Raw genomic sequence first — 10,388 nt, 5'->3', positions numbered from 1 at the left:
TTTAAAATATTTACTTTTTTTCATACATCAGAGTGCTCATCAATTAGGCTAGAACTATGTACTAATAAGACAATCAAATATACCAAAAATCAAAATGCACTTCATAGAGCTAACCCACCAAATGTTACAGTTTAGTGTCATGGTAACTGTAGAGGGTTGGTTCTTTCTCCTCAGAGGGGATGAACGGGAGTCAACTCACTGACAAGATGCATATCCAAGTCCGAACTAGAGTTCCTACTGAATGCATATTTCACACCATCTTTAAGTCAAAACTCACTCTTTAAATCAAAATTTTGTAAATCAGGCACTGCCCATGTTGCCAAAAACTGGAAAACTATTTTTGGTTAGATTTACCCATGTCTGCCAGGAGTTGGAGTTGCAAGCCTTTCATCCCAGGCCTTGAAAGGCAGAGGAAGGCAGATTTCTCAGGTCAAGCCCAGCCTGGTCTACAAACCAAGTTCTAAGACAGTCAGGACTACACAAAGAATTCCTACATAGAAATAAATATTTAAATACCCATGTCTGTATTTTTGGAAGAATATAGTCACAGTGTGTACTCACCTTTTACTATGTGATAATTCCCTAAACCTCTGACTTCTGCCTGCCACCCCCTTTTTCCAATGCTACAACCCTTCCGAAGACACCAATGGAGCTCTTGGAGCTGTAGCTATGGGTACAGCAGAGGCCTTATCTTCATCATATGATTCCTCAAGACAGTGCCCCTCATTCTGAGCTCTCACTTTAGCCAAAGATGTTGAGGCCATCACATCTAGATTCAGAAGACCTGGACTAATTATTGTTTTCTTGGGTTTTGTTTTGTTTCTTTCTTTGTTATTATTGTTGTTACTTTGATATTTGTTTGTTTGTTTTAATATTACAAAGACATGCTTCTTTTCCTTAGGGAATGTCTCATCCTACTCCAGAGGCCACACTATGTACCAGCTACTCTGCAATGACCTCACTCTTCTCTTGAAGACCCAGAACCTGTTTGTGGCTTAGGACTAGCACCACAGCAGTCAATGGAGTTGAGTGGAGAAGAGAGGAGGCCATCTTGTTGATGCTACTCAATTTGTTGACAGACCAACACTGAAGCTCAGACTTCCAGAGCCTTCAGAGGACTATCTAAGGCAGAATCTATTGTAGATAAATTTCTGTTTCCTAAGTAGGAATATTGAAGTCTTTACAAATGTTACTTTAGCCAGCAAAATTATTTGGATATAAGATCTGTACACACATAAGAGATATATTTAAATGAGTTCATGGTAGAGGAAGGTGACTCGCCAACCAATGTGACTGATGTCCAGATAAGCAAAGCTACAGAGGCATACATACAGTGAAAAGACAGGCAGAGGGGAGAAGGCTTCATAATAACATAAGACAGGACTGGAGTTGGTCTGCTTTCTGAAGAACTCTATGGCTCAAGTGTTCCTGGCCTCACTAACAAGTCGGTGTTAGACGTATGACCTTCAGAACTGTGGGAGAACCAGTTTTTATTTTTAAACCCATCCAGTAGGCATTGTTTTGATATGGCAGACTCTAGACACTTATATAGTATCCAAGTATTTTCCTCAAAATAGCAGATCAGAAAATTAGCTCTCAATCCCAAAAACTTACATCATTTTCCTAGAATAAGGACTCCAGTAGGGGGAAGGATTCGTATTCCTCTGCAGCTTCCTTTTGAAACTGTGGTTTTTGTTTATTTTTGAAGTGTATCATTTGACATTGTCATTGTTTTAAATAAAATGGAAACGAAAAAAGAAGAAAAAAAGCCAGTAGTGCTGGAAAGAGCCAGTTGCCAGGTAGGTTCTCTGAAAAAGGCTCTGAGATGGGAGCATACCCCCAAGGCTTCTCTTTATGTAGGATTTCCCATTTATAAGAAATTTTTAGAAATATACTTTGAGAGTACAAAAATACCCTGTTTCTTATCTAACACTCCCTACTCCAATCAAGAAAGTAAAATGTTTTGACAAAACCTGTTTTCACCATAAAGGGTTTTTTTTGTTTTTTTTTAAAGCTCTTCAATGCTGCAGTGTTGAGAGTCAGTATCACATTGTCAGAAGCAGGTTTCCCCTTTTCATTTACTTAATACATTATCTCCTTATCCACACAGAGTCTTGGATTCCTATTTTTTAACCTATTTTTGTTGATTTTGATGCCCAAATTATCTCAGATCTAGCCAGTAAGAGAGACTTTCATTTTTAAAAGTGCACATCCTCTGTGGAGAAAGAGGAACACTCCTCCATTGCTGGTGGAACTGCAAGCTGGTAAAACCTCTTTGGAAATCAATCTGCAGTTCCTCAGAAAATTGAAAATAGTTCTTTTTGAAGACCCAGCTATACCACTATTAGGCATATATCCAAATGATGCTCCAACATATAACAAGGACACATGTTCCAGTATGTTTATAGCAGTCTTATTTATAATAGCCAGAAGCTGGAAAGAACCCAGCTGTTTCTCAAATGAGGAATAGATACAGTAAATGTGGTACATTTACACAATGGAGTACTACTCAGCTATTAAAAACAATGACTTCATAAAATTCGCAGGCAAATGGATGGAACTATAAAATATCATCGTGGGTGAGGTAGCCCAGACTGATAAGTGGATATTAGCCCAAACGTTCACAATGTCTACAATACAAGAACCCACAGACCATATGGAGCTTAGGAGGAAGGAAGACCAGGGTGTGGATGCTTCAGTTCTGCATAGAGGGAAAAACAGGATGATCATTTGAGTTGGAGGAAAGGGGAACTTAGCGAGAGAGGAGAGGGAGAAAAAAGGGACAAGATCAGGTACTGAAGGGGACAAGAGAGAGGTACAGTGAGTCAGGAAAATATGTAACAGTTGGGGATGAAGAACTGGAGATAGCCATCGGAGGATCCCAGACTTCAGGGAAGTGAGAGGCTCCCAGGACCCAACAGGGATGACATTAGCTGAAATGTGCAGCAAAGGGGAGATAGAACCTGTAAAAACCACTTCCAGTAGATAGGCATGACCTCCAATCAAGGGATGGGGCCACCCACACACCTCAAAGTTTTTAATCCAGAATGTTGCTGTCCAAAGAAAAGACAGGAACAAAAAAAATAGAGCAGATACTGAAGGAAGGGCCATCTGGAGAAGATCCTACCTGGGGATCCATCCTGTCACTAGACACCCCCCCCCACACACACACACACATTGTCGCTGCTGCCATGAGGCACTTGCTGACAGGAACCTGGCATGGCTGTTTTCTGGAAGGTTCTGCTAGCAACTGATCAATGCAGATGATTCCAACCACCAGACTGAGCTCAGGGACCTTGGTGGGATAGCTAGCAGAAGGACTGAAGGAACAGAGGGGGGTTGCAATCTCAAAGGAAGATCAATGTTAGCTAGCCAGACCACCCAGTGCTCCCAGGGACTAGACCACCAACCAAGGAGAGCACAAGGAGGGTTCCAGGACTCCAGATACATACGTAGCAGAGGATGGCCTTGTCTAATATCAATGAGAGGGGAGGTCCTTGATCCTGTGGAGGTTTGATGCTTCAGCATAGGGGTATATTGAAGCAGTGGGGCAAGAGTGGGTGGGTGGGTGGGAAATCACCCTCATGCAAGCAAGGGCGAAGAGGAAGAGGGCAGATGTGGGATGGTAAGGTTGTGAAGAGGTAACTGGGAAGGGGGATATCATTTGAGATGTAAATGAATAGAATGGATTAATTTTTAAAATGCACATCCTTGGTGATTTTTGGAGTTACTCATTTTTGTTTTGGTTTGGTTTGGTTTCCAGAAAAATTAAATATTCCAGTCTCATCTTATATTTCATCTACCTATGCCCTGGAATAAGCCATTTCTTCATAGGCTCCTGATTTCTTCTGATGTAGAATAATGTTAGTGGCAAAGACATAGACTCTAGGTTTGTTTATTGCTAATGATTGTCATTGTGTAGAGGTTGTCAGGTAGCTGAGTCCTATGCACATGTGTGGTTAAATAATAATTTTTACTGAGGTTTCTAATTGAAATTCAGACAATTTTCTTGCTGGAGTTCCTATTCAATATTTAAATCACCTGTCTACTATAACCCAGGAGTGAAACAATTTCACTAACTTCACTCATTTTCTCTTTTCTATAATACCCACCAAATATTTTCAGAATATTTATATCACTACAACCCAAAAGTCTATAAAGAATAGCTCTTGATTTGGCTGCATTTTTATTTTAGTCAAAAATCAAAGGAATACTTTCAAATCTTACTTTGGACTTACAAAGCAATGGAACAGAATAAAAAGCCCCAAAATAAACACTCAGGGATGTGGTCAATTGGTCTTCACAAAAAAGTCAAGGCCATTCAACATGAAAAGAACAAGCATTTTTAGACAAACAGTGTATGGAAACCTAGATATACCTAAATATAAATAAAATAGGTTGGACTCTTACCCTACATAACACCTAAAAGTTAAATAAAAATAGATGAGAGATTAACAGCAATGGCTGCCCTTCCAAAGGCCCTGAATTCAATTCCCAGCAACCACGTGGTGGCTCACAAACATCTGTAATGGAATCTGATGCCCTCTTCTCATGTGTCTGAAGACAGCTACAGTGTACTCATAAAAAATAAATAAAAATAATTCTTTAAAAAAAGGCATAAGACCTCACACTGTTAAATATGTAGAAGAAAACATAAGTGGAGAACTTCATGGTGCTGGGTTTAATAAAGAAAGATAATTAGAGTTTTATTAAAATTGAAATGCATGCTTCAGAAAAGAATTGAGCCGCATAGTTAAAAGAAACTGTATCTGAGATATGTTTGCTTATTGTAGATCTGATAAAAGAATAATATAATATGGAGAAAATTCTTACAACTCATCAAGAACAAAGTAACCAAATTAAAAATCTGAATGGGATGCCCTCAGAAGAGCTTTGTGAGGTCAGAGACCTCACATGACTGACTTTCTGTTTCCACTGCTCAGAGTTCCCTCAAAACACACCCCCATGAAATCAAAGACTGCCTGTCTACCCACCTATTAACAGAAATAAGAGTAACCTTTAAAAATGACAATTAATATTGAAATCATTGAAATCCCTACGTACAAAACACAAGTACAATGAAAAAAAACATGATAACTTATCATCTCTAAGGACTACTAGTCTCAAAGTAAGGATCCAAATAAGAATAATCTGCATAACATTTCAGACAGAGAATTCAAAAAAACAATTTTTAAATTTGTTAAAAAACAAAAGAATTAAAAAGCAAGAAAACAGATGAATGAAACAAGAAAGTAAATTCAAGATATTAAAATGGAATTAGAATACTGAAGAATGTATGAACACTGGAAAAATTCAGTTAAACTCATTGACAAGTTTTTAAATGTATGAATAGAACATGCTAGGACTTTGAGACACCAGGAAATCTATAAATCATGAGCACTGAAAGAGAAAACCTCCATACCAGAAGATTAGAAAATGTTTTCAATAAAACTATATCACAAAATTTCCCAAATCTGAGGAAAGAGGGAGCTGTCCAGATAGAAGATGCAAACAGAATACCAAATAGACAGGAACAGAAAAGAAATCTCTACATATACAGAACAAACAACTTATATTGATAGCTGCAAGAGGGAAACACCAAGAGTATTAGCAAGTTAAGCATACTACACCAATGTACTACTGTGCAAAGCATTAAGACCAAGAAGGGTTTGGAATGAGGTACATCAAGTTCTAAAGAACCTCGGCTGTCAACTTAGACTACTATACTTATAAAAATTATGATTGCAAAAGAAACAAAAACACTTCACAATATATCAGAGAAGTAACAAGAAAAATAACCTGGTAGGTATGCCTTAGGGATTTTGTATACAAGAACAAAGCATTCCCAAAATTGATAAACAAAAAGAAAAAATAGTAAAATTGTGCCAGAGTAAATTAAATAGAAACAAACAAAAAACACAGTACCAATAGTGAAAAATACAAAGTTGATTGTTGTGGAAAGATATATAAGATCATTAAATCCAGAGCCAAACTAAAGAAAGAAGCCATAAGATATTAATAAATTGGAAATGAAAAGGGATCCATTATAGCAGTCGCTAATAAAATCATAAGGAAATCATAAATATATACTCAACTATTGTTGGAAATCTAAAAGAAATAGATGAATTTTTAGATACATATGAAATGCCAAATTTGAAACAAAAAGAAATAAATAATTTAAATTGACCTGTAGCAAAAAGTGAATTGGTAACAGTACTAGAAAAAACTTTCTACCAAGAAAAGTTTAAATAGACTCACTTGGTGAATTTTACAAGACATCCATAGATATACCAATTGTTCTCAAACTATCCTATGAGACAGGAAAAGAAATAATAGTACCAAAAATAGTTTATGAAGCTAAGATTACTCTGAATCTAAATCTAGAAACACAATTAAAACAAAAACTGTACAGCAATCTCCCTGATGAACAAATGTTTAAGTATTCTTAACAGAAGCTTTACAAACCCAATACAGGAACACATCAACAAAATCGTTTACAGTAATCAAGTTGTTCTGATTCCACAGATGTAGACATGGTTTAACATATGAAAATGAGTAAATTTAATAAAGCTCATAAACTTACCAGGAGACAAAAAGTCACATGATCATCTCAATAGATTTATAAGTGCAGAAAAAAAGTCAAAGCATTTCCACTAAGACTTGGAACACGATAAGGTGTTCACTTTCACCTGTCTTAATCAGGCTAGTACTAGAAGTCTTAACCAGAACACTAAAACAGGTGAAACTGATAAAAGCAATAAAGCTAGGAAAGGGAGAAGTCAAAGCATCCTTATCTGTTGATATGATCTGCAGATTAGAGATGATAGAGTCTCCAAGAGGATACTGACAAAGCTAGCACTTTCAGGTGTGAGGACATGAGCAACACTCACACTTAGCAACCTTCCTAAGTGTCAACAACAAACATGGGGATGAAGAAATAAAAGAAAAATACTTAAAATACATCTAATGACAGACATGAAAGGCCACAACAATGAAGACTGGAGGGAAAATTTAAAGTAGGGAAGAAAAGATCGAAAGGCCTCCAATGCTCACAGTCTGGAAGACTGTGTTGTAAAAATAGCTCTTACTAAAAGCAATCTACAGAGTCAATTTAACCTAATCAAAATTCCAAAGATATTCTTCACAGAACTTAAAATTACATAAATTGATCTGAAAGCACAAAAAAACACCTTGGATAGAAAAAGCAATCTTGAGTGGAATATAAATATAAATTTACATTTATAATAATATATAACTATAACAACTGTATATTATTGTTATTAATGTAACATACTGTATATAATAATTATTTATTACTGTTATTTTTTTTAAACTTTTTATTGGTTCTTTGTGAATTCCACATCATGTACCCAAATTCCACTTCTCTCCCCCATGCATCATACCCACCCTCTACCCTTGAAACTTCCCTCTCAAGAGAGAAAAAAATCTTTTTATGAAGCTGAAGTGTGTCACAGTGTGTCCTGCTGTGTCTACATTTCTTTGCTTACAAATGTTCATTGCAATGACTCTTTGGCCTAGTCCAAGACCTCAGGATTCTCCTACTCTGTCAATACTGGATCCTCACTGGGACTCCTCCTGGATACCCTGCTGTTGCCCTGGGCCATGGTGATTCTGTAGTTTTGGATGTGTAGAACCAGCTTCTTCATGCACTCAAGTAGTTCATCCATAGTGTAGATGTTGAGGTGGATTAATTCAAAGCCCTGGACCTGGGCCTGAAATGTATCTGAGATGGTCAAACTGCCAACTCTTATGTCCTTGGGGCCAGCTCACCTGCAACTCCTATCACCAGGGCCTGCTCTACTCTGCTGCCCAGGTGAGGTGCAGGGCCAACTCACAGTGTTGTAGCTGGTGAGAGATGGCCGATTCTTCCACTCTCATGACCTTGGGGAAGCTCTACCATCTGTCATAGATGGTGAGGTACAAGGGAGGGGAGGAGAGTGTCTCTTCTGCTCTCATGACCTTGGGGCCAGCTCTCCCATCTGCTATAGGTTGCAAAGGATAAGAAGAAGGCATCTCTCTCTCACCCACGCCCTCAGGATAGCTCACCTACAACTCCAAAATCATGAGTCAGCTCTACTGTGCTGCCTAGGTAAGGTGCAGGGCCTACTCTCCTGAGTGCTGCAGCTGGTGAAGGGCAGAGACAGCTCTCCTGCTCTCATGGTCACAGGCTCAGGTTTCCCACTTTCTGCATGTGGTAACTAGTGAGGTGGGGGAGGTTACTTCTCCCTCATCCACACTCATACATGGGAGATGAGTATTAGGACCAGCTATCCCATCCTCCATGTCAGGTCATCTGAAACCCCAGCAATGCAGGAGTTGGGAGGATGTTCGTTCTCCCAAGTATTGCAGTTGGTTAGGGGCCGGGTCAGCTCTGCTGCTGTCACACCTCTAGGGCCAGCTCTCCCATGATGCCCAGGTGAGGGGTGAGGCCACTTCTGCACAGGCCTTAGACATCAACCTATCCCAGAGTGGCAACACAGACTAAAGACCTCTTGGTCTTTAGAGGTAAAGAGAACCCTGCTGTTTCAGGGCCACAGACCCAGACATGATGCCTGTAGCAACATGCCTTACCATGGACCTTACCATGGTCTCAGGTGACATCACTGGCTACTCACAAAAGGCTGTTCCTCACTACCTTCCAACTACTACTCTAGTTCAGCCTCTCTTCACTATGCCTGCATCCTTCTGTTTCTCTTTCTTTTCCAATTCTTTACCACTTACTTGCTTCTTCTCTTAGTGGTGCTCAGTATCTCTGCGTGTCTGGGGTCATCTCAGTAGTGGTCTAATGAATGCTATACCCTGCTCTTGCATTATGGCACTGGGCACAGCGGTGGGGGGTGGGGGGCGGTCATCTTGAACATGTCTTCCCCCAAGGCCTGAGTGGCACCAGACTGGTGTTCATTTCAAGCTAGCTCCCTGTCTGAGCCTTATGGCATCAGTCTGGTGGTTGATTGTCTTGGGCTCACTCCTCACCTGTACTTCCCAATCTGTCTCAGGCTTACTCCTACTGGCCCACTGTCCCAGGCAGGGTTCTTGTAGACTTCAGCTTGCTTCCTGTCCTGGGAGTCTGTCCAGGCCTACCTGGTACAGGACTTGTGGTCATCTCAGGCTACCTCTCTGTCTGGGCCCCCTAGTGCAGGACTGGTAGTAGTCTCAGGTTCCTATGGTCATAGGCCAGAACACTAAGCACAGACATAGACTTTCTCCACTCTGCCACCTACTGACACACATGTGACACAGCAGCCACATCTGTAATGCCTCTATGGGCTATTATTATTACTATCATCATCATCATCATTCTTATTAAGCTTGATTTAACACTATATTCATTTTCAAGATATCTTACTGATCCTTAGCACCAGAAACAGCATGGCATTGGCATCGTGAAAACAGACATGTTTAACATAACCGAAGATCTGAATATAAACCCATGCACTTACAGCCACCTAATGTTTAGGGGGAGAAATGCCAAAAACACTCGTTGGAGCAAAGCAGCCTCCTTAACATATTATATTAGGAAAACTGAGAAATCTACATGTAAAAAAATAAAATTAGATCTGTGTCTTTCATCTTGTCAAAATTAACAAACAAGTCCTCTTATAGGCCCAATCAGCAGCTGACTGAGACAGATGCAGATACTTACCCCCAACCATTGGACTGAAATTGGGGACTCCTATGGTTGAATTAAGGAAAGGTTGGAAGACGTTGAGGGAGGGTGATCCCATAGAAAGACCAGCAGTGTCAACTAGCTCAGACCCCTGGGAGCTCTCGGACACTGAGCCACCAACCAGGCAGCATACGCTGGTCCTAGCCACCCCCACCTACACTGGACAATATATTGCAGAAGACTGTTAGGTCTGGCCTCAGTAGGAGAAAATGCACCTAACCCTGGAGCAACTTGAGGCCCCAGGGAGTGGGGAGGTCTGGTGGGATGGGGGAACATCCTCTTGTAGACAAAGAAGGAGGAATGGAAGGAGGAACTGCAGGAGAGGGGACTGGGAGGGGTAATGGCTGGATTATAAAAAGTAAAAGTAATTTCAAAAATAAAATAAGAAAGTAAAGTCTTAAGAAGAGAGTTCAAAGTTAAAAAATAAATATATTCTGTGTTTAAAAATGGAAAGGAAATCAATGACAGAGGTTACTTGGACCCTATATAACTTTGTTTCGATTATCAACATACAAATAATTATGTGTTCAGTAATTATTTTATGAAAGTTTGAAATAAAACAGATTTAGAGAAGGAGGGGACTGAAGGATGGAATACTAGGTGACATCTCTTCTTATAGAGATTCATATATGATTCATTTTACATAGTTTGGATAATTAAAATATGCACATACAATAATGCTTCATACAAGTGATACATG

General features: G+C 39.5%; 1 non-coding gene across 1 annotated transcript; it reads right to left on the bottom strand.

Annotated features, from left to right (window-relative positions):
- Positions 1-9,164: 9,164 nt before the first annotated feature.
- LOC117702301 (small nucleolar RNA SNORA17) lies at positions 9,165-9,292 on the bottom strand. Its single transcript, XR_004606003.1, has one exon. It is a non-coding gene; the product is annotated as a small nucleolar RNA SNORA17 (small nucleolar RNA).
- Positions 9,293-10,388: the final 1,096 nt, after the last annotated feature.

The sequence above is a fragment of the Arvicanthis niloticus genome, unplaced genomic scaffold, assembly GCF_011762505.2.
Source record: "Arvicanthis niloticus isolate mArvNil1 unplaced genomic scaffold, mArvNil1.pat.X pat_scaffold_667_arrow_ctg1, whole genome shotgun sequence".
Taxonomy (NCBI): domain Eukaryota; kingdom Metazoa; phylum Chordata; class Mammalia; order Rodentia; family Muridae; genus Arvicanthis; species Arvicanthis niloticus.
The sequence above is the reverse complement of the archived record's forward strand: the minus strand, read 5'-3'. Positions and strand labels throughout refer to the sequence as shown.